Source organism: Protopterus annectens, chromosome 2.part2 (genome assembly GCF_019279795.1).
Source record: "Protopterus annectens isolate FY-2018-M chromosome 2.part2, PAN1.0, whole genome shotgun sequence".
NCBI classification, from domain to species: Eukaryota; Metazoa; Chordata; order Ceratodontiformes; family Protopteridae; genus Protopterus; species Protopterus annectens.
Window position 1 is genome coordinate 459,063,812 of NC_056730.1, and position 25,374 is coordinate 459,089,185.

Here is a 25,374-nt window from a genome sequence, read left to right on the forward strand (position 1 = left end):
GTCTTCCACTAGTTTCAGCAGGGAGGTTTGTCCCTTTCTATACAATGTACTATGGGGCTTGTTCACGAAGGAGTCACCTAGGTAAAAAGGAGGGAGGCCAGAAGGTGAATTAGAAAACAGAGAAAAATAAAAAGTCCTTTGATGTCACCATGACATGGGAGCGGGTATATTTTTACAGAGAATTTAGACACTGTTAACTACCAAGGAACCAAAACGCATAAATGAAACTTTAGAGGCTGCTTCTTGCTCAGAAATGCAGTCGCTAGTATTTAAATGCTAGCAAAAACTATAGCGACCACACTAAACATTTAGATATATTCTCTGATTTTAAATGCACAAAATAGAAATAGATTCTTCTTACTTTGCTTTAAATCCACTCTAAACGTAATCGCTAGTTATAAAGTATACTTATAGTTACAATAGCGACCAAATTTGTACATGAATTATAAAAACCTACATTTAAAGCACTTAGAGCGAGGCAACTCTCTAGAAGTCAGCTCAGCTAGTCTAGCTCTACGCTGTTACAAATATTGCAGAGAAAACAGTCTTTGGAGCGGTACCATAATCTAGCCCAGAAAGCAACAGTTAACAGCTTGTTTATCGCACAGCGAAATATGGTTAGCACAAACAAATCATAGGATATAATGCTTTGTTTAACACAAGAATATACAAGTAAGCAATAACAAACAGTGATTAATCCTGTAATAACATAGTTACGACATACCAAATTAGGTAGGGATGTTACCTATAGGATCCAGGTATACCTCAGTTTTTAAAAAGTGGCGGGTTCCTGCAGGTTTTTTAAAACCTCGCTAGAGGGGGAGGAGTAAATATATTAAGCACTCTTTCCCGGGCTAGGCCGAAGGGGGACTAAAACAGTCCTCAACTATACCCAAAGAAGTAATTCTCAGCTGAGTAGACAGCCTAATTGTATTAATGTTTTTATAATTTCTTTGAAATTTTTTTTTTAATCCAATTTATTAGGAAATTATCCAATTATTTGGTGTAATTCAGTGTTTTTAGGAGCTGAGACACTGACAGATTAGTACTTCTTGGAAAAGTAATATTAGGTAAATCCAGGTGGATTTCCTGAAACTAAGGTAGCCGAGGATCCTACACAGCAACTTCCAGCCTAAGGTAATAAGTACTATTTAACCACCTTTTCATAAACTTTAAAGGGCAGCGTCTTCCACTAGTTTCAGCAGGGAGGTTTGTCCCTTTCTATACAATGTACTATGGGGCTTGTTCACGAAGGAGTCACCTAGGTAAAAAGGAGGGAGGCCAGAAGGTGAATTAGAAAACAGAGAAAAATAAAAGTCCTTTGATGTCACCATGACATGGGAGCGGGTATGTTTTACAGAGAATTTAGACACTGTTAACTACCAAGGAACCAAAACGCATAAATGAAACTTTAGAGGCTGCTTCTTGCTCAGAAATGCAGTCGCTAGTATTTAAATGCTAGCAAAAACTATAGCGACCACACTAAACATTTAGATATATTCTCTGATTTTAAATGCACAAAATAGAAATAGATTCTTCTTACTTTGCTTTAAATCCACTCTAAACGTAATCGCTAGTTATAAAGTATACTTATAGTTACAATAGCGACCAAATTTGTACATGAATTATAAAAACCTACATTTAAAGCGCTTAGAGCGAGGCAACTCTCTAGAAGTCAGCTCAGCTCAGCGCTAGTCTAGCTCTACGCTGTTACAAATATTGCAGAGAAAACAGTCTTTGGAGCGGTACCATAATCTAGCCCAGAAAGCAACAGTTAACAGCTTGTTTATCGCACAGCGAAATATGGTTAGCACAAACAAATCATAGGATATAATGCTTTGTTTAACACAAGAATATACAAGTAAGCAATAACAAACAGTGATTAATCCTGTAATAACATAGTTACGACATACCAAATTAGGTAGGGATGTTACCTATAGGATCCAGGTATACCTCAGTTTTTAAAAAGTGGCGGGTTCCTGCAGGTTTTTTAAAACCTCGCTAGAGGGGGAGGAGTAAATATATTAAGCACTCTTTCCGGCTAGGCCGTAGCGGGCTAAAACAGTCCTCTACTATACCCAAAGAAGTAATTCTCAGCTGGGTAGATAGCCTAATTGTATTAATGTTTTTTATAATTTCTTTGAAATTTTTTTTTTAATCCAATTTATTAGGAAATTATCCAATTATTTGGTGTAATTCAGTGTTTTTAGGAGCTGAGACACTGACAGATTAGTACTTCTTGGAAAAGTAATATTAGGTAAATCCAGGTGGATTTCCTGAAACTAAGGTAGCCGAGGATCCTACACAGCAACTTCCAGCCTAAGGTAATAAGTACTATTTAACCACCTTTTCATAAACTTTAAAGGGCAGCGTCTTCCACTAGTTTCAGCAGGGAGGTTTGTCCCTTTCTATACAATGTACTATGGGGCTTGTTCACGAAGGAGTCACCTAGGTAAAAAGGAGGGAGGCCAGAAGGTGAATTAGAAAACAGAGAAAAATAAAAGTCCTTTGATGTCACCATGACATGGGAGCGGGTATGTTTTTACAGAGAATTTAGACACTGTTAACTACCAAGGAACCAAAACGCATAAATGAAACTTTAGAGGCTGCTTCTTGCTCAGAAATGCAGTCGCTAGTATTTAAATGCTAGCAAAAACTATAGCGACCACACTAAACATTTAGATATATTCTCTGATTTTAAATGCACAAAATAGAAATAGATTCTTCTTACTTTGCTTTAAATCCACTCTAAACGTAATCGCTAGTTATAAAGTATACTTATAGTTACAATAGCGACCAAATTTGTACATGAATTATAAAACCTACATTTAAAGCGCTTAGAGCGAGGCAACTCTCTAGAAGTCAGCTCAGCGCTAGTCTAGCTCTACGCTGTTACAAATATTGCAGAGAAAACAGTCTTTGGAGCGGTACCATAATCTAGCCCAGAAAGCAACAGTTAACAGCTTGTTTATCGCACAGCGAAATATGGTTAGCACAAACAAATCATAGGATATAATGCTTTGTTTAACACAAGAATATACAAGTAAGCAATAACAAACAGTGATTAATCCTGTAATAACATAGTTACGACATACCAAATTAGGTAGGGATGTTACCTATAGGATCCAGGTATACCTCAGTTTTTAAAAAGTGGCGGGTTCCTGCAGGTTTTTTAAAACCTCGCTAGAGGGGGAGGAGTAAATATATTAAGCACTCTTTCCCGGGCTAGGCCAGAAGGGCTAAAACAGTCCTCTACTATACCCAAAGAAGTAATTCTCAGCTGGGTAGATAGCCTAATTGTATTAATGTTTTTATAATTTCTTTGAAATTTTTTTTTTAATCCAATTTATTAGGAAATTATCCAATTATTTGGTGTAATTCAGTGTTTTTAGGAGCTGAGACACTGACAGATTAGTACTTCTTGGAAAAGTAATATTAGGTAAATCCAGGTGGATTTCCTGAAACTAAGGTAGCCGAGGATCCTACACAGCAACTTCCAGCCTAAGGTAATAAGTACTATTTAACCACCTTTTCATAAACTTTAAAGGGCAGCGTCTTCCACTAGTTTCAGCAGGGAGGTTTGTCCCTTTCTATACAATGTACTATGGGGCTTGTTCACGAAGGAGTCACCTAGGTAAAAAGGAGGGAGGCCAGAAGGTGAATTAGAAAACAGAGAAAAATAAAAAGTCCTTTGATGTCACCATGACATGGGAGCGGGTATGTTTTACAGAGAATTTAGACACTGTTAACTACCAAGGAACCAAAACGCATAAATGAAACTTTAGAGGCTGCTTCTTGCTCAGAAATGCAGTCGCTAGTATTTAAATGCTAGCAAAAACTATAGCGACCACACTAAACATTTAGATATATTCTCTGATTTTAAATGCACAAAATAGAAATAGATTCTTCTTACTTTGCTTTAAATCCACTCTAAACGTAATCGCTAGTTATAAAGTATACTTATAGTTACAATAGCGACCAAATTTGTACATGAATTATAAAACCCTACATTTAAAGCGCTTAGAGCGAGGCAACTCTCTAGAAGTCAGCTCAGCGCTAGTCTAGCTCTACGCTGTTACAAATATTGCAGAGAAAACAGTCTTTGGAGCGGTACCATAATCTAGCCCAGAAAGCAACAGTTAACAGCTTGTTTATCGCACAGCGAAATATGGTTAGCACAAACAAATCATAGGATATAATGCTTTGTTTAACACAAGAATATACAAGTAAGCAATAACAAACAGTGATTAATCCTGTAATAACATAGTTACGACATACCAAATTAGGTAGGGATGTTACCTATAGGATCCAGGTATACCTCAGTTTTAAAAGTGGCGGGTTCCTGCAGGTTTTTAAAACCTCGCTAGAGGGGAGGAGTAAATATATTAAGCACTCTTTCCGGCTAGGCCAGAAGGGCTAAAACAGTCCTCTACTATACCCAAAGAAGTAATTCTCAGCTGGGTAGATAGCCTAATTGTATTAATGTTTTTTATAATTTCTTTGAAATTTTTTTTTTAATCCAATTTATTAGGAAATTATCCAATTATTTGGTGTAATTCAGTGTTTTTAGGAGCTGAGACACTGACAGATTAGTACTTCTTGGAAAAGTAATATTAGGTAAATCCAGGTGGATTTCCTGAAACTAAGGTAGCCGAGGATCCTACACAGCAACTTCCAGCCTAAGGTAATAAGTACTATTTAACCACCTTTTCATAAACTTTAAAGGGCAGCGTCTTCCACTAGTTTCAGCAGGGAGGTTTGTCCCTTTCTATACAATGTACTATGGGGCTTGTTCACGAAGGAGTCACCTAGGTAAAAAGGAGGGAGGCCAGAAGGTGAATTAGAAAACAGAGAAAAATAAAATGTCCTTTGATGTCACCATGACATGGGAGCGGGTATGTTTTTACAGAGAATTTAGACACTGTTAACTACCAAGGAACCAAAACGCATAAATGAAACTTTAGAGGCTGCTTCTTGCTCAGAAATGCAGTCGCTAGTATTTAAATGCTAGCAAAAACTATAGCGACCACACTAAACATTTAGATATATTCTCTGATTTTAAATGCACAAAATAGAAATAGATTCTTCTTACTTTGCTTTAAATCCACTCTAAACGTAATCGCTAGTTATAAAGTATACTTATAGTTACAATAGCGACCAAATTTGTACATGAATTATAAAAACCTACATTTAAAGCGCTTAGAGCGAGGCAACTCTCTAGAAGTCAGCTCAGCGCTAGTCTAGCTCTACGCTGTTACAAATATTGCAGAGAAAACAGTCTTTGGAGCGGTACCATAATCTAGCCCAGAAAGCAACAGTTAACAGCTTGTTTATCGCACAGCGAAATATGGTTAGCACAAACAAATCATAGGATATAATGCTTTGTTTAACACAAGAATATACAAGTAAGCAATAACAAACAGTGATTAATCCTGTAATAACATAGTTACGACATACCAAATTAGGTAGGGATGTTACCTATAGGATCCAGGTATACCTCAGTTTTTAAAAAGTGGCGGGTTCCTGCAGGTTTTTAAAACCTCGCTAGAGGGGAGGAGTAAATATATGAAGCACTCTTTCCCGGGCTAGGCCGAGAAGGGCTAAAACAGTCCTCTACTATACCCAAAGAAGTAATTCTCAGCTGGGTAGATAGCCTAATTGTATTAATGTTTTTGTAATTTCTTTGAAATTTTTTTTTTAATCCAATTTATTAGGAAATTATCCAATTATTTGGTGTAATTCAGTGTTTTTAGGAGCTGAGACACTGACAGATTAGTACTTCTTGGAAAAGTAATATTAGGTAAATCCAGGTGGATTTCCTGAAACTAAGGTAGCCGAGGATCCTACACAGCAACTTCCAGCCTAAGGTAATAAGTACTATTTAACCACCTTTTCATAAACTTTAAAGGGCAGCGTCTTCCACTAGTTTCAGCAGGGAGGTTTGTCCCTTTCTATACAATGTACTATGGGGCTTGTTCACGAAGGAGTCACCTAGGTAAAAAGGAGGGAGGCCAGAAGGTGAATTAGAAAACAGAGAAAAAAAGAAGTCCTTTGATGTCACCATGACATGGGAGCGGGTATGTTTTTACAGAGAATTTAGACACTGTTAACTACCAAGGAACCAAAACGCATAAATGAAACTTTAGAGGCTGCTTCTTGCTCAGAAATGCAGTCGCTAGTATTTAAATGCTAGCAAAAACTATAGCGACCACACTAAACATTTAGATATATTCTCTGATTTTAAATGCACAAAATAGAAATAGATTCTTCTTACTTTGCTTTAAATCCACTCTAAACGTAATCGCTAGTTATAAAGTATACTTATAGTTACAATAGCGACCAAATTTGTACATGAATTATAAAACCTACATTTAAAGCGCTTAGAGCGAGGCAACTCTCTAGAAGTCAGCTCAGCGCTAGTCTAGCTCTACGCTGTTACAAATATTGCAGAGAAAACAGTCTTTGGAGCGGTACCATAATCTAGCCCAGAAAGCAACAGTTAACAGCTTGTTTATCGCACAGCGAAATATGGTTAGCACAAACAAATCATAGGATATAATGCTTTGTTTAACACAAGAATATACAAGTAAGCAATAACAAACAGTGATTAATCCTGTAATAACATAGTTACGACATACCAAATTAGGTAGGGATGTTACCTATAGGATCCAGGTATACCTCAGTTTTTAAAAAGTGGCGGGTTCCTGCAGGTTTTTAAAACCTCGCTAGAGGGGAGGAGTAAATATATTAAGCACTCTTTCCGGCTAGGCAGAAGGGCTAAAACAGTCCTCTACTATACCCAAAGAAGTAATTCTCAGCTGGGTAGATAGCCTAATTGTATTAATGTTTTTGTAATTTCTTTGAAATTTTTTTTTGAATCCAATTTATTAGGAAATTATCCAATTATTTGGTGTAATTCAGTGTTTTTAGGAGCTGAGACACTGACAGATTAGTACTTCTTGGAAAAGTAATATTAGGTAAATCCAGGTGGATTTCCTGAAACTAAGGTAGCCGAGGATCCTACACAGCAACTTCCAGCCTAAGGTAATAAGTACTATTTAACCACCTTTTCATAAACTTTAAAGGGCAGCGTCTTCCACTAGTTTCAGCAGGGAGGTTTGTCCCTTTCTATACAATGTACTATGGGGCTTGTTCACGAAGGAGTCACCTAGGTAAAAAGGAGGGAGGCCAGAAGGTGAATTAGAAAACAGAGAAAAAAAGAAGTCCTTTGATGTCACCATGACATGGGAGCGGGTATGTTTTACAGAGAATTTAGACACTGTTAACTACCAAGGAACCAAAACGCATAAATGAAACTTTAGAGGCTGCTTCTTGCTCAGAAATGCAGTCGCTAGTATTTAAATGCTAGCAAAAACTATAGCGACCACACTAAACATTTAGATATATTCTCTGATTTTAAATGCACAAAATAGAAATAGATTCTTCTTACTTTGCTTTAAATCCACTCTAAACGTAATCGCTAGTTATAAAGTATACTTATAGTTACAATAGCGACCAAATTTGTACATGAATTATAAAACCTACATTTAAAGCGCTTAGAGCGAGGCAACTCTCTAGAAGTCAGCTCAGCGCTAGTCTAGCTCTACGCTGTTACAAATATTGCAGAGAAAACAGTCTTTGGAGCGGTACCATAATCTAGCCCAGAAAGCAACAGTTAACAGCTTGTTTATCGCACAGCGAAATATGGTTAGCACAAACAAATCATAGGATATAATGCTTTGTTTAACACAAGAATATACAAGTAAGCAATAACAAACAGTGATTAATCCTGTAATAACATAGTTACGACATACCAAATTAGGTAGGGATGTTACCTATAGGATCCAGGTATACCTCAGTTTTTAAAAAGTGGCGGGTTCCTGCAGGTTTTTTAAAACCTCGCTAGAGGGGGAGGAGTAAATATATTAAGCACTCTTTCCCGGGCTAGGCCGTAGCGGGGCTAAAACAGTCCTCTACTATACCCAAAGAAGTAATTCTCAGCTGGGTAGATAGCCTAATTGTATTAATGTTTTTTATAATTTCTTTGAAATTTTTTTTTTTTTAATCCAATTTATTAGGAAATTATCCAATTATTTGGTGTAATTCAGTGTTTTTAGGAGCTGAGACACTGACAGATTAGTACTTCTTGGAAAAGTAATATTAGGTAAATCCAGGTGGATTTCCTGAAACTAAGGTAGCCGAGGATCCTACACAGCAACTTCCAGCCTAAGGTAATAAGTACTATTTAACCACCTTTTCATAAACTTTAAAGGGCAGCGTCTTCCACTAGTTTCAGCAGGGAGGTTTGTCCCTTTCTATACAATGTACTATGGGGCTTGTTCACGAAGGAGTCACCTAGGTAAAAAGGAGGGAGGCCAGAAGGTGAATTAGAAAACAGAGAAAAATAAAAAGTCCTTTGATGTCACCATGACATGGGAGCGGGTATGTTTTTACAGAGAATTTAGACACTGTTAACTACCAAGGAACCAAAACGCATAAATGAAACTTTAGAGGCTGCTTCTTGCTCAGAAATGCAGTCGCTAGTATTTAAATGCTAGCAAAAACTATAGCGACCACACTAAACATTTAGATATATTCTCTGATTTTAAATGCACAAAATAGAAATAGATTCTTCTTACTTTGCTTTAAATCCACTCTAAACGTAATCGCTAGTTATAAAGTATACTTATAGTTACAATAGCGACCAAATTTGTACATGAATTATAAAAACCTACATTTAAAGCGCTTAGAGCGAGGCAACTCTCTAGAAGTCAGCTCAGCTAGTCTAGCTCTACGCTGTTACAAATATTGCAGAGAAAACAGTCTTTGGAGCGGTACCATAATCTAGCCCAGAAAGCAACAGTTAACAGCTTGTTTATCGCTTAAATATGGTTAGCACAAACAAATCATAGGATATAATGCTTTGTTTAACACAAGAATATACAAGTAAGCAATAACAAACAGTGATTAATCCTGTAATAACATAGTTACGACATACCAAATTAGGTAGGGATGTTACCTATAGGATCCAGGTATACCTCAGTTTTTAAAAGTGGCGGGTTCCTGCAGGTTTTTAAAACCTCGCTAGAGGGGAGGAGTAAATATATTAAGCACTCTTTCCGGCTAGGCCGTGGAAGGGCTAAAACAGTCCTCTACTATACCCAAAGAAGTAATTCTCAGCTGGGTAGATAGCCTAATTGTATTAATGTTTTTATAATTTCTTTGAATTTTTTTTTTTAATCCAATTTATTAGGAAATTATCCAATTATTTGGTGTAATTCAGTGTTTTTAGGAGCTGAGACACTGACAGATTAGTACTTCTTGGAAAAGTAATATTAGGTAAATCCAGGTGGATTTCCTGAAACTAAGGTAGCCGAGGATCCTACACAGCAACTTCCAGCCTAAGGTAATAAGTACTATTTAACCACCTTTTCATAAACTTTAAAGGGCAGCGTCTTCCACTAGTTTCAGCAGGGAGGTTTGTCCCTTTCTATACAATGTACTATGGGGCTTGTTCACGAAGGAGTCACCTAGGTAAAAAGGAGGGAGGCCAGAAGGTGAATTAGAAAACAGAGAAAAATAAAAAGTCCTTTGATGTCACCATGACATGGGAGCGGGTATGTTTTTACAGAGAATTTAGACACTGTTAACTACCAAGGAACCAAAACGCATAAATGAAACTTTAGAGGCTGCTTCTTGCTCAGAAATGCAGTCGCTAGTATTTAAATGCTAGCAAAAACTATAGCGACCACACTAAACATTTAGATATATTCTCTGATTTTAAATGCACAAAATAGAAATAGATTCTTCTTACTTTGCTTTAAATCCACTCTAAACGTAATCGCTAGTTATAAAGTATACTTATAGTTACAATAGCGACCAAATTTGTACATGAATTATAAAAACCTACATTTAAAGCGCTTAGAGCGAGGCAACTCTCTAGAAGTCAGCTCAGCGCTAGTCTAGCTCTACGCTGTTACAAATATTGCAGAGAAAACAGTCTTTGGAGCGGTACCATAATCTAGCCCAGAAAGCAACAGTTAACAGCTTGTTTATCGCTTAAATATGGTTAGCACAAACAAATCATAGGATATAATGCTTTGTTTAACACAAGAATATACAAGTAAGCAATAACAAACAGTGATTAATCCTGTAATAACATAGTTACGACATACCAAATTAGGTAGGGATGTTACCTATAGGATCCAGGTATACCTCAGTTTTTAAAAAGTGGCGGGTTCCTGCAGGTTTTTTAAAACCTCGCTAGAGGGGGAGGAGTAAATATATTAAGCACTCTTTCCGGCTAGGCCGTAGCGGGCTAAAACAGTCCTCTACTATACCCAAAGAAGTAATTCTCAGCTGGGTAGATAGCCTAATTGTATTAATGTTTTTATAATTTCTTTGAAATTTTTTTTTTAATCCAATTTATTAGGAAATTATCCAATTATTTGGTGTAATTCAGTGTTTTTAGGAGCTGAGACACTGACAGATTAGTACTTCTTGGAAAAGTAATATTAGGTAAATCCAGGTGGATTTCCTGAAACTAAGGTAGCCGAGGATCCTACACAGCAACTTCCAGCCTAAGGTAATAAGTACTATTTAACCACCTTTTCATAAACTTTAAAGGGCAGCGTCTTCCACTAGTTTCAGCAGGGAGGTTTGTCCCTTTCTATACAATGTACTATGGGGCTTGTTCACGAAGGAGTCACCTAGGTAAAAAGGAGGGAGGCCAGAAGGTGAATTAGAAAACAGAGAAAAAAAGAAGTCCTTTGATGTCACCATGACATGGGAGCGGGTATGTTTTACAGAGAATTTAGACACTGTTAACTACCAAGGAACCAAAACGCATAAATGAAACTTTAGAGGCTGCTTCTTGCTCAGAAATGCAGTCGCTAGTATTTAAATGCTAGCAAAAACTATAGCGACCACACTAAACATTTAGATATATTCTCTGATTTTAAATGCACAAAATAGAAATAGATTCTTCTTACTTTGCTTTAAATCCACTCTAAACGTAATCGCTAGTTATAAAGTATACTTATAGTTACAATAGCGACCAAATTTGTACATGAATTATAAAACCTACATTTAAAGCGCTTAGAGCGAGGCAACTCTCTAGAAGTCAGCTCAGCGCTAGTCTAGCTCTACGCTGTTACAAATATTGCAGAGAAAACAGTCTTTGGAGCGGTACCATAATCTAGCCCAGAAAGCAACAGTTAACAGCTTGTTTATCGTGACAGCTTAAATATGGTTAGCACAAACAAATCATAGGATATAATGCTTTGTTTAACACAAGAATATACAAGTAAGCAATAACAAACAGTGATTAATCCTGTAATAACATAGTTACGACATACCAAATTAGGTAGGGATGTTACCTATAGGATCCAGGTATACCTCAGTTTTTAAAAGGTGGCGGGTTCCTGCAGGTTTTTTAAAACCTCACTAGAGGGGGAGGAGTAAATATATTAAGCACTCTTTCCGGCTAGGCCAGAAGGGCTAAAACAGTCCTCTACTATACCCAAAGAAGTAATTCTCAGCTGGGTAGATAGCCTAATTGTATTAATGTTTTTATAATTTCTTTGAAATTTTTTTTTTAATCCAATTTATTAGGAAATTATCCAATTATTTGGTGTAATTCAGTGTTTTTAGGAGCTGAGACACTGACAGATTAGTACTTCTTGGAAAAGTAATATTAGGTAAATCCAGGTGGATTTCCTGAAACTAAGGTAGCCGAGGATCCTACACAGCAACTTCCAGCCTAAGGTAATAAGTACTATTTAACCACCTTTTCATAAACTTTAAAGGGCAGCGTCTTCCACTAGTTTCAGCAGGGAGGTTTGTCCCTTTCTATACAATGTACTATGGGGCTTGTTCACGAAGGAGTCACCTAGGTAAAAAGGAGGGAGGCCAGAAGGTGAATTAGAAAACAGAGAAAAATAAAAGTCCTTTGATGTCACCATGACATGGGAGCGGGTATGTTTTACAGAGAATTTAGACACTGTTAACTACCAAGGAACCAAAACGCATAAATGAAACTTTAGAGGCTGCTTCTTGCTCAGAAATGCAGTCGCTAGTATTTAAATGCTAGCAAAAACTATAGCGACCACACTAAACATTTAGATATATTCTCTGATTTTAAATGCACAAAATAGAAATAGATTCTTCTTACTTTGCTTTAAATCCACTCTAAACGTAATCGCTAGTTATAAAGTATACTTATAGTTACAATAGCGACCAAATTTGTACATGAATTATAAAAACCTACATTTAAAGCGCTTAGAGCGAGGCAACTCTCTAGAAGTCAGCTCAGCGCTAGTCTAGCTCTACGCTGTTACAAATATTGCAGAGAAAACAGTCTTTGGAGCGGTACCATAATCTAGCCCAGAAAGCAACAGTTAACAGCTTGTTTATCGCTGTTGAAATATGGTTAGCACAAACAAATCATAGGATATAATGCTTTGTTTAACACAAGAATATACAAGTAAGCAATAACAAACAGTGATTAATCCTGTAATAACATAGTTACGACATACCAAATTAGGTAGGGATGTTACCTATAGGATCCAGGTATACCTCAGTTTTAAAAGTGGCGGGTTCCTGCAGGTTTTTAAAACCTCGCTAGAGGGGAGGAGTAAATATATTAAGCACTCTTTCCCGGCTAGGCCGTGAAGGGCTAAAACAGTCCTCTACTATACCCAAAGAAGTAATTCTCAGCTGGGTAGATAGCCTAATTGTATTAATGTTTTTGTAATTTCTTTGAAATTTTTTTTTTTAATCCAATTTATTAGGAAATTATCCAATTATTTGGTGTAATTCAGTGTTTTTAGGAGCTGAGACACTGACAGATTAGTACTTCTTGGAAAAGTAATATTAGGTAAATCCAGGTGGATTTCCTGAAACTAAGGTAGCCGAGGATCCTACACAGCAACTTCCAGCCTAAGGTAATAAGTACTATTTAACCACCTTTTCATAAACTTTAAAGGGCAGCGTCTTCCACTAGTTTCAGCAGGGAGGTTTGTCCCTTTCTATACAATGTACTATGGGGCTTGTTCACGAAGGAGTCACCTAGGTAAAAAGGAGGGAGGCCAGAAGGTGAATTAGAAAACAGAGAAAAATAAAAGTCCTTTGATGTCACCATGACATGGGAGCGGGTATGTTTTACAGAGAATTTAGACACTGTTAACTACCAAGGAACCAAAACGCATAAATGAAACTTTAGAGGCTGCTTCTTGCTCAGAAATGCAGTCGCTAGTATTTAAATGCTAGCAAAAACTATAGCGACCACACTAAACATTTAGATATATTCTCTGATTTTAAATGCACAAAATAGAAATAGATTCTTCTTACTTTGCTTTAAATCCACTCTAAACGTAATCGCTAGTTATAAAGTATACTTATAGTTACAATAGCGACCAAATTTGTACATGAATTATAAAACCTACATTTAAAGCGCTTAGAGCGAGGCAACTCTCTAGAAGTCAGCTCAGCGCTAGTCTAGCTCTACGCTGTTACAAATATTGCAGAGAAAACAGTCTTTGGAGCGGTACCATAATCTAGCCCAGAAAGCAACAGTTAACAGCTTGTTTATCGCACAGCGAAATATGGTTAGCACAAACAAATCATAGGATATAATGCTTTGTTTAACACAAGAATATACAAGTAAGCAATAACAAACAGTGATTAATCCTGTAATAACATAGTTACGACATACCAAATTAGGTAGGGATGTTACCTATAGGATCCAGGTATACCTCAGTTTTTAAAAGTGGCGGGTTCCTGCAGGTTTTTAAAACCTCGCTAGAGGGGAGGAGTAAATATATTAAGCACTCTTTCCGGCTAGGCCGAGAAGGGCTAAAACAGTCCTCTACTATACCCAAAGAAGTAATTCTCAGCTGGGTAGATAGCCTAATTGTATTAATGTTTTTATAATTTCTTTGAAATTTTTTTTTTAATCCAATTTATTAGGAAATTATCCAATTATTTGGTGTAATTCAGTGTTTTTAGGAGCTGAGACACTGACAGATTAGTACTTCTTGGAAAAGTAATATTAGGTAAATCCAGGTGGATTTCCTGAAACTAAGGTAGCCGAGGATCCTACACAGCAACTTCCAGCCTAAGGTAATAAGTACTATTTAACCACCTTTTCATAAACTTTAAAGGGCAGCGTCTTCCACTAGTTTCAGCAGGGAGGTTTGTCCCTTTCTATACAATGTACTATGGGGCTTGTTCACGAAGGAGTCACCTAGGTAAAAAGGAGGGAGGCCAGAAGGTGAATTAGAAAACAGAGAAAAATAAAAAGTCCTTTGATGTCACCATGACATGGGAGCGGGTATGTTTTACAGAGAATTTAGACACTGTTAACTACCAAGGAACCAAAACGCATAAATGAAACTTTAGAGGCTGCTTCTTGCTCAGAAATGCAGTCGCTAGTATTTAAATGCTAGCAAAAACTATAGCGACCACACTAAACATTTAGATATATTCTCTGATTTTAAATGCACAAAATAGAAATAGATTCTTCTTACTTTGCTTTAAATCCACTCTAAACGTAATCGCTAGTTATAAAGTATACTTATAGTTACAATAGCGACCAAATTTGTACATGAATTATAAAAACCTACATTTAAAGCGCTTAGAGCGAGGCAACTCTCTAGAAGTCAGCTCAGCGCTAGTCTAGCTCTACGCTGTTACAAATATTGCAGAGAAAACAGTCTTTGGAGCGGTACCATAATCTAGCCCAGAAAGCAACAGTTAACAGCTTGTTTATCGCACAGCTTAAATATGGTTAGCACAAACAAATCATAGGATATAATGCTTTGTTTAACACAAGAATATACAAGTAAGCAATAACAAACAGTGATTAATCCTGTAATAACATAGTTACGACATACCAAATTAGGTAGGGATGTTACCTATAGGATCCAGGTATACCTCAGTTTTTAAAAGGTGGCGGGTTCCTGCAGGTTTTTAAAACCTCGCTAGAGGGGAGGAGTAAATATATTAAGCACTCTTTCCCGGGCTAGGCCGTGAAGGGCCTAAAACAGTCCTCTACTATACCCAAAGAAGTAATTCTCAGCTGGGTAGATAGCCTAATTGTATTAATGTTTTTTATAATTTCTTTGAATTTTTTTTTTTAATCCAATTTATTAGGAAATTATCCAATTATTTGGTGTAATTCAGTGTTTTTAGGAGCTGAGACACTGACAGATTAGTACTTCTTGGAAAAGTAATATTAGGTAAATCCAGGTGGATTTCCTGAAACTAAGGTAGCCGAGGATCCTACACAGCAACTTCCAGCCTAAGGTAATAAGTACTATTTAACCACCTTTTCATAAACTTTAAAGGGCAGCGTCTTCCACTAGTTTCAGCAGGGAGGTTTGTCCCTTTCTATACAATGTACTATGGGGCTTGTTCACGAAGGAGTCACCTAGGTAAAAAGGAGGGAGGCCAGAAGGTGAATTAGAAAACAGAGAAAAATAAAAAGTCCTTTGATGTCACCATGACATGGGAGCGGGTATATTTTTCAGAGAATTTAGACACTGTTAACTACCAAGGAACCAAAACGCATAAATGAAACTTTAGAGGCTGCTTCTTGCTCAGAAATGCAGTCGCTAGTATTTAAATGCTAGCAAAAACTATAGCGACCACACTAAACATTTAGATATATTCTCTGATTTTAAATGCACAAAATAGAAATAGATTCTTCTTACTTTGCTTTAAATCCACTCTAAACGTAATCGCTAGTTATAAAGTATACTTATAGTTACAATAGCGACCAAATTTGTACATGAATTATAAGACCTACATTTAAAGCGCTTAGAGCGAGGCAACTCTCTAGAAGTCAGCTCAGCGCTAGTCTAGCTCTACGCTGTTACAAATATTGCAGAGAAAACAGTCTTTGGAGCGGTACCATAATCTAGCCCAGAAAGCAACAGTTAACAGCTTGTTTATCGCACAGCGAAATATGGTTAGCACAAACAAATCATAGGATATAATGCTTTGTTTAACACAAGAATATACAAGTAAGCAATAACAAACAGTGATTAATCCTGTAATAACATAGTTACGACATACCAAATTAGGTAGGGATGTTACCTATAGGATCCAGGTATACCTCAGTTTTTAAAAAGTGGCGGGTTCCTGCAGGTTTTTAAAACCTCGCTAGAGGGGAGGAGTAAATATATTAAGCACTCTTTCCCGGCTAGGCCAGAAAGGGCTAAAACAGTCCTCTACTATACCCAAAGAAGTAATTCTCAGCTGGGTAGATAGCCTAATTGTATTAATGTTTTTATAATTTCTTTGAAATTTTTTTTTTAATCCAATTTATTAGGAAATTATCCAATTATTTGGTGTAATTCAGTGTTTTTAGGAGCTGAGACACTGACAGATTAGTACTTCTTGGAAAAGTAATATTAGGTAAATCCAGGTGGATTTCCTGAAACTAAGGTAGCCGAGGATCCTACACAGCAACTTCCAGCCTAAGGTAATAAGTACTATTTAACCACCTTTTCATAAACTTTAAAGGGCAGCGTCTTCCACTAGTTTCAGCAGGGAGGTTTGTCCCTTTCTATACAATGTACTATGGGGCTTGTTCACGAAGGAGTCACCTAGGTAAAAAGGAGGGAGGCCAGAAGGTGAATTAGAAAACAGAGAAAAATAAAAGTCCTTTGATGTCACCATGACATGGGAGCGGGTATGTTTTACAGAGAATTTAGACACTGTTAACTACCAAGGAACCAAAACGCATAAATGAAACTTTAGAGGCTGCTTCTTGCTCAGAAATGCAGTCGCTAGTATTTAAATGCTAGCAAAAACTATAGCGACCACACTAAACATTTAGATATATTCTCTGATTTTAAATGCACAAAATAGAAATAGATTCTTCTTACTTTGCTTTAAATCCACTCTAAACGTAATCGCTAGTTATAAAGTATACTTATAGTTACAATAGCGACCAAATTTGTACATGAATTATAAAACCTACATTTAAAGCGCTTAGAGCGAGGCAACTCTCTAGAAGTCAGCTCAGCGCTAGTCTAGCTCTACGCTGTTACAAATATTGCAGAGAAAACAGTCTTTGAGCGGTACCATAATCTAGCCCAGAAAGCAACAGTTAACAGCTTGTTTATCGTGACAGCGAAATATGGTTAGCACAAACAAATCATAGGATATAATGCTTTGTTTAACACAAGAATATACAAGTAAGCAATAACAAACAGTGATTAATCCTGTAATAACATAGTTACGACATACCAAATTAGGTAGGGATGTTACCTATAGGATCCAGGTATACCTCAGTTTTTAAAAAGTGGCGGGTTCCTGCAGGTTTTTTAAAACCTCGCTAGAGGGGGAGGAGTAAATATATTAAGCACTCTTTCCCGGGCTAGGCCGTAGCGGGCTAAAACAGTCCTCTACTATACCCAAAGAAGTAATTCTCAGCTGGGTAGATAGCCTAATTGTATTAATGTTTTTATAATTTCTTTGAATTTTTTTTTTTAATCCAATTTATTAGGAAATTATCCAATTATTTGGTGTAATTCAGTGTTTTTAGGAGCTGAGACACTGACAGATTAGTACTTCTTGGAAAAGTAATATTAGGTAAATCCAGGTGGATTTCCTGAAACTAAGGTAGCCGAGGATCCTACACAGCAACTTCCAGCCTAAGGTAATAAGTACTATTTAACCACCTTTTCATAAACTTTAAAGGGCAGCGTCTTCCACTAGTTTCAGCAGGGAGGTTTGTCCCTTTCTATACAATGTACTATGGGGCTTGTTCACGAAGGAGTCACCTAGGTAAAAAGGAGGGAGGCCAGAAGGTGAATTAGAAAACAGAGAAAAATAAAAAGTCCTTTGATGTCACCATGACATGGGAGCGGGTATGTTTTACAGAGAATTTAGACACTGTTAACTACCAAGGAACCAAAACGCATAAATGAAACTTTAGAGGCTGCTTCTTGCTCAGAAATGCAGTCGCTAGTATTTAAATGCTAGCAAAAACTATAGCGACCACACTAAACATTTAGATATATTCTCTGATTTTAAATGCACAAAATAGAAATAGATTCTTCTTACTTTGCTTTAAATCCACTCTAAACGTAATCGCTAGTTATAAAGTATACTTATAGTTACAATAGCGACCAAATTTGTACATGAATTATAAAAACCTACATTTAAAGCGCTTAGAGCGAGGCAACTCTCTAGAAGTCAGCTCAGCGCTAGTCTAGCTCTACGCTGTTACAAATATTGCAGAGAAAACAGTCTTTGGAGCGGTACCATAATCTAGCCCAGAAAGCAACAGTTAACAGCTTGTTTATCGCACAGCGAAATATGGTTAGCACAAACAAATCATAGGATATAATGCTTTGTTTAACACAAGAATATACAAGTAAGCAATAACAAACAGTGATTAATCCTGTAATAACATAGTTACGACATACCAAATTAGGTAGGGATGTTACCTATAGGATCCAGGTATACCTCAGTTTTTAAAAAGTGGCGGGTTCCTGCAGGTTTTTTAAAACCTCGCTAGAGGGGGAGGAGTAAATATATTAAGCACTCTTTCCCGGGCTAGGCCGTAGCGGGGCTAAAACAGTCCTCTACTATACCCAAAGAAGTAATTCTCAGCTGGGTAGATAGCCTAATTGTATTAATGTTTTTTATAATTTCTTTGAAATTTTTTTTTTAATCCAATTTATTAGGAAATTATCCAATTATTTGGTGTAATTCAGTGTTTTTAGGAGCTGAGACACTGACAGATTAGTACTTCTTGGAAAAGTAATATTAGGTAAATCCAGGTGGATTTCCTGAAACTAAGGTAGCCGAGGATCCTACACAGCAACTTCCAGCCTAAGGTAATAAGTACTATTTAACCACCTTTTCATAAACTTTAAAGGGCAGCGTCTTCCACTAGTTTCAGCAGGGAGGTTTGTCCCTTTCTATACAATGTACTATGGGGCTTGTTCACGAAGGAGTCACCTAGGTAAAAAGGAGGGAGGCCAGAAGGTGAATTAGAAAACAGAAAAATAAAAAGTCCTTTGATGTCACCATGACATGGGAGCGGGTATGTTTTTACAGAGAATTTAGACACTGTTAACTACCAAGGAACCAAAACGCATAAATGAAACTTTAGAGGCTGCTTCTTGCTCAGAAATGCAGTCGCTAGTATTTAAATGCTAGCAAAAACTATAGCGACCACACTAAACATTTAGATATATTCTCTGATTTTAAATGCACAAAATAGAAATAGATTCTTCTTACTTTGCTTTAAATCCACTCTAAACGTAATCGCTAGTTATAAAGTATACTTATAGTTACAATAGCGACCAAATTTGTACATGAATTATAAAAACCTACATTTAAAGCGCTTAGAGCGAGGCAACTCTCTAGAAGTCAGCTCAGCGCTAGTCTAGCTCTACGCTGTTACAAATATTGCAGAGAAAACAGTCTTTGGAGCGGTACCATAATCTAGCCCAGAAAGCAACAGTTAACAGCTTGTTTATCGCACAGCGAAATATGGTTAGCACAAACAAATCATAGGATATAATGCTTTGTTTAACACAAGAATATACAAGTAAGCAATAACAAACAGTGATTAATCCTGTAATAACATAGTTACGACATACCAAATTAGGTAGGGATGTTACCTATAGGATCCAGGTATACCTCAGTTTTAAAAGTGGCGGGTTCCTGCAGGTTTTTAAAACCTCGCTAGAGGGGAGGAGTAAATATATTAAGCACTCTTTCCCGGGCTAGGCCGTGGCGGGGCTAAAACAGTCCTCTACTCTACCCAAAGAAGTAATTCTCAGCTGGGTAGATAGCCTAATTGTATTAATGTTTTTTATAATTTCTTTGAATTTTTTTTTTTAATCCAATTTATTAGGAAATTATCCAATTATTTGGTGTAATTCAGTGTTTTTAGGAGCTGAGACACTGACAGATTAGTACTTCTTGGAAAAGTAATATTAGGTAAATCCAGGTGGATTTCCTGAAACTAAGGTAGCCGAGGATCCTACACAGCAACTTCCAGCCTAAGGTAATAAGTACTATTTAACCACCTTTTCATAAACTTTAAAGGGCAGCGTCTTCCACTAGTTTCAGCAGGGAGGTTTGTCCCTTTCTATACAATGTACTATGGGGCTTGTTCACGAAGGAGTCACCTAGGTAAAAAGGAGGGAGGCCAGAAGGTGAATTAGAAAACAGAGAAAAATAAAATGTCCTTTGATGTCACCATGACATGGGAGCGGGTATGTTTTACAGAGAATTTAGACACTGTTAACTACCAAGGAACCAAAACGCATAAATGAAACTTTAGAGGCTGCTTCTTGCTCAGAAATGCAGTCGCTAGTATTTAAATGCTAGCAAAAACTATAGCGACCACACTAAACATTTAGATATATTCTCTGATTTTAAATGCACAAAATAGAAATAGATTCTTCTTACTTTGCTTTAAATCCACTCTAAACGTAATCGCTAGTTATAAAGTATACTTATAGTTACAATAGCGACCAAATTTGTACATGAATTATAAAACCTACATTTAAAGCGCTTAGAGCGAGGCAACTCTCTAGAAGTCAGCTCAGCTAGTCTAGCTCTACGCTGTTACAAATATTGCAGAGAAAACAGTCTTTTGAGCGGTACCATAATCTAGCCCAGAAAGCAACAGTTAACAGCTTGTTTATCGCACAGCGAAATATGGTTAGCACAAACAAATCATAGGATATAATGCTTTGTTTAACACAAGAATATACAAGTAAGCAATAACAAACAGTGATTAATCCTGTAATAACATAGTTACGACATACCAAATTAGGTAGGGATGTTACCTATAGGATCCAGGTATACCTCAGTTTTTAAAAAGTGGCGGGTTCCTGCAGGTTTTTAAAACCTCGCTAGAGGGGAGGAGTAAATATATTAAGCACTCTTTCCCGGGCTAGGCCGTAGCGGGCTAAAACAGTCCTCTACTATACCCAAAGAAGTAATTCTCAGCTGGGTAGATAGCCTAATTGTATTAATGTTTTTTATAATTTCTTTGAAATTTTTTTTTTAATCCAATTTATTAGGAAATTATCCAATTATTTGGTGTAATTCAGTGTTTTTAGGAGCTGAGACACTGACAGATTAGTACTTCTTGGAAAAGTAATATTAGGTAAATCCAGGTGGATTTCCTGAAACTAAGGTAGCCGAGGATCCTACACAGCAACTTCCAGCCTAAGGTAATAAGTACTATTTAACCACCTTTTCATAAACTTTAAAGGGCAGCGTCTTCCACTAGTTTCAGCAGGGAGGTTTGTCCCTTTCTATACAATGTACTATGGGGCTTGTTCACGAAGGAGTCACCTAGGTAAAAAGGAGGGAGGCCAGAAGGTGAATTAGAAAACAGAGAAAAATAAAATGTCCTTTGATGTCACCATGACATGGGAGCGGGTATGTTTTACAGAGAATTTAGACACTGTTAACTACCAAGGAACCAAAACGCATAAATGAAACTTTAGAGGCTGCTTCTTGCTCAGAAATGCAGTCGCTAGTATTTAAATGCTAGCAAAAACTATAGCGACCACACTAAACATTTAGATATATTCTCTGATTTTAAATGCACAAAATAGAAATAGATTCTTCTTACTTTGCTTTAAATCCACTCTAAACGTAATCGCTAGTTATAAAGTATACTTATAGTTACAATAGCGACCAAATTTGTACATGAATTATAAAACCTACATTTAAAGCGCTTAGAGCGAGGCAACTCTCTAGAAGTCAGCTCAGCGCTAGTCTAGCTCTACGCTGTTACAAATATTGCAGAGAAAACAGTCTTTGGAGCGGTACCATAATCTAGCCCAGAAAGCAACAGTTAACAGCTTGTTTATCGCACAGCGAAATATGGTTAGCACAAACAAATCATAGGATATAATGCTTTGTTTAACACAAGAATATACAAGTAAGCAATAACAAACAGTGATTAATCCTGTAATAACATAGTTACGACATACCAAATTAGGTAGGGATGTTACCTATAGGATCCAGGTATACCTCAGTTTTTAAAAAGTGGCGGGTTCCTGCAGGTTTTTTAAAACCTCGCTAGAGGGGGAGGAGTAAATATATTAAGCACTCTTTCCCGGGCTAGGCCGTAGCGGGGCTAAAACAGTCCTCTACTATACCCAAAGAAGTAATTCTCAGCTGGGTAGATAGCCTAATTGTATTAATGCTTTTTATAATTTCTTTGAAATTTTTTTTTTTTAATCCAATTTATTAGGAAATTATCCAATTATTTGGTGTAATTCAGTGTTTTTAGGAGCTGAGACACTGACAGATTAGTACTTCTTGGAAAAGTAATATTAGGTAAATCCAGGTGGATTTCCTGAAACTAAGGTAGCCGAGGATCCTACACAGCAACTTCCAGCCTAAGGTAATAAGTACTATTTAACCACCTTTTCATAAACTTTAAAGGGCAGCGTCTTCCACTAGTTTCAGCAGGGAGGTTTGTCCCTTTCTATACAATGTACTATGGGGCTTGTTCACGAAGGAGTCACCTAGGTAAAAAGGAGGGAGGCCAGAAGGTGAATTAGAAAACAGAGAAAAATAAAAAGTCCTTTGATGTCACCATGACATGGGAGCGGGTATGTTTTACAGAGAATTTAGACACTGTTAACTACCAAGGAACCAAAACGCATAAATGAAACTTTAGAGGCTGCTTCTTGCTCAGAAATGCAGTCGCTAGTATTTAAATGCTAGCAAAAACTATAGCGACCACACTAAACATTTAGATATATTCTCTGATTTTAAATGCACAAAATAGAAATAGATTCTTCTTACTTTGCTTTAAATCCACTCTAAACGTAATCGCTAGTTATAAAGTATACTTATAGTTACAATAGCGACCAAATTTGTACATGAATTATAAAAACCTACATTTAAAGCGCTTAGAGCGAGGCAACTCTCTAGAAGTCAGCTCAGCGCTAGTCTAGCTCTACGCTGTTACAAATATTGCAGAGAAAACAGTCTTTGGAGCGGTACCATAATCTAGCCCAGAAAGCAACAGTTAACAGCTTGTTTATCGCACAGCGAAATATGGTTAGCACAAACAAATCATAGGATATAATGCTTTGTTTAACACAAGAATATACAAGTAAGCAATAACAAACAGTGATTAATCCTGTAATAACATAGTTACGACATACCAAATTAGGTAGGGATGTTACCTATAGGATCCAGGTATACCTCAGTTTTTAAAAAGTGGCGGGTTCCTGCAGGTTTTTAAAACCTCGCTAGAGGGGAGGAGTAAATATATTAAGCACTCTTTCCCGGCTAGGCCGTGGCGGGCTAAAACAGTCCTCTACTATACCCAAAGAAGTAATTCTCAGCTGGGTAGATAGCCTAATTGTATTAATGTTTTTATAATTTCTTTGAATTTTTTTTTTTAATCCAATTTATTAGGAAATTATCCAATTATTTGGTGTAATTCAGTGTTTTTAGGAGCTGAGACACTGACAGATTAGTACTTCTTGGAAAAGTAATATTAGGTAAATCCAGGTGGATTTCCTGAAACTAAGGTAGCCGAGGATCCTACACAGCAACTTCCAGCCTAAGGTAATAAGTACTATTTAACCACCTTTTCATAAACTTTAAAGGGCAGCGTCTTCCACTAGTTTCAGCAGGGAGGTTTGTCCCTTTCTATACAATGTACTATGGGGCTTGTTCACGAAGGAGTCACCTAGGTAAAAAGGAGGGAGGCCAGAAGGTGAATTAGAAAACAGAGAAAAATAACAAGTCCTTTGATGTCACCATGACATGGGAGCGGGTATGTTTTTACAGAGAATTTAGACACTGTTAACTACCAAGGAACCAAAACGCATAAATGAAACTTTAGAGGCTGCTTCTTGCTCAGAAATGCAGTCGCTAGTATTTAAATGCTAGCAAAAACTATAGCGACCACACTAAACATTTAGATATATTCTCTGATTTTAAATGCACAAAATAGAAATAGATTCTTCTTACTTTGCTTTAAATCCACTCTAAACGTAATCGCTAGTTATAAAGTATACTTATAGTTACAATAGCGACCAAATTTGTACATGAATTATAAAAACCTACATTTAAAGCGCTTAGAGCGAGGCAACTCTCTAGAAGTCAGCTCAGCTAGTCTAGCTCTACGCTGTTACAAATATTGCAGAGAAAACAGTCTTTGGAGCGGTACCATAATCTAGCCCAGAAAGCAACAGTTAACAGCTTGTTTATCGCACAGCGAAATATGGTTAGCACAAACAAATCATAGGATATAATGCTTTGTTTAACACAAGAATATACAAGTAAGCAATAACAAACAGTGATTAATCCTGTAATAACATAGTTACGACATACCAAATTAGGTAGGGATGTTACCTATAGGATCCAGGTATACCTCAGTTTTAAAAAGTGGCGGGTTCCTGCAGGTTTTTAAAACCTCGCTAGAGGGGAGGAGTAAATATATTAAGCACTCTTTTCCCGGCTAGGCCGTGGCGGGCTAAAACAGTCCTCTACTATACCCAAAGAAGTAATTCTCAGCTGGGTAGATAGCCTAATTGTATTAATGTTTTTATAATTTCTTTGAAATTTTTTTTTAATCCAATTTATTAGGAAATTATCCAATTATTTGGTGTAATTCAGTGTTTTTAGGAGCTGAGACACTGACAGATTAGTACTTCTTGGAAAAGTAATATTAGGTAAATCCAGGTGGATTTCCTGAAACTAAGGTAGCCGAGGATCCTACACAGCAACTTCCAGCCTAAGGTAATAAGTACTATTTAACCACCTTTTCATAAACTTTAAAGGGCAGCGTCTTCCACTAGTTTCAGCAGGGAGGTTTGTCCCTTTCTATACAATGTACTATGGGGCTTGTTCACGAAGGAGTCACCTAGGTAAAAAGGAGGGAGGCCAGAAGGTGAATTAGAAAACAGAGAAAAATAAAAGTCCTTTGATGTCACCATGACATGGGAGCGGGTATGTTTTACAGAGAATTTAGACACTGTTAACTACCAAGGAACCAAAACGCATAAATGAAACTTTAGAGGCTGCTTCTTGCTCAGAAATGCAGTCGCTAGTATTTAAATGCTAGCAAAAACTATAGCGACCACACTAAACATTTAGATATATTCTCTGATTTTAAATGCACAAAATAGAAATAGATTCTTCTTACTTTGCTTTAAATCCACTCTAAACGTAATCGCTAGTTATAAAGTATACTTATAGTTACAATAGCGACCAAATTTGTACATGAATTATAAAACCTACATTTAAAGCGCTTAGAGCGAGGCAACTCTCTAGAAGTCAGCTCAGCTAGTCTAGCTCTACGCTGTTACAAATATTGCAGAGAAAACAGTCTTTGGAGCGGTACCATAATCT

At 36.8% G+C, this 25,374-nt stretch overlaps 1 long non-coding RNA gene across 1 annotated transcript; it reads right to left on the reverse strand.

Annotated features, from left to right (window-relative positions):
- LOC122796028 lies at positions 1 to 24,921 on the reverse strand. Its single transcript, XR_006363896.1, has 22 exons — positions 24,785 to 24,921; positions 23,606 to 23,707; positions 22,425 to 22,526; positions 21,238 to 21,339; positions 20,058 to 20,159; positions 18,877 to 18,978; positions 17,691 to 17,792; positions 16,509 to 16,610; positions 15,329 to 15,430; positions 14,144 to 14,245; positions 12,967 to 13,068; positions 11,789 to 11,890; positions 10,608 to 10,709; positions 9,429 to 9,530; positions 8,254 to 8,355; positions 7,067 to 7,168; positions 5,890 to 5,991; positions 4,707 to 4,808; positions 3,529 to 3,630; positions 2,347 to 2,448; positions 1,160 to 1,261; positions 1 to 77 (listed from the first exon to the last, which is right to left on the reverse strand). It is a non-coding gene; the product is annotated as an uncharacterized LOC122796028 (long non-coding RNA).
- Positions 24,922 to 25,374: the final 453 nt, after the last annotated feature.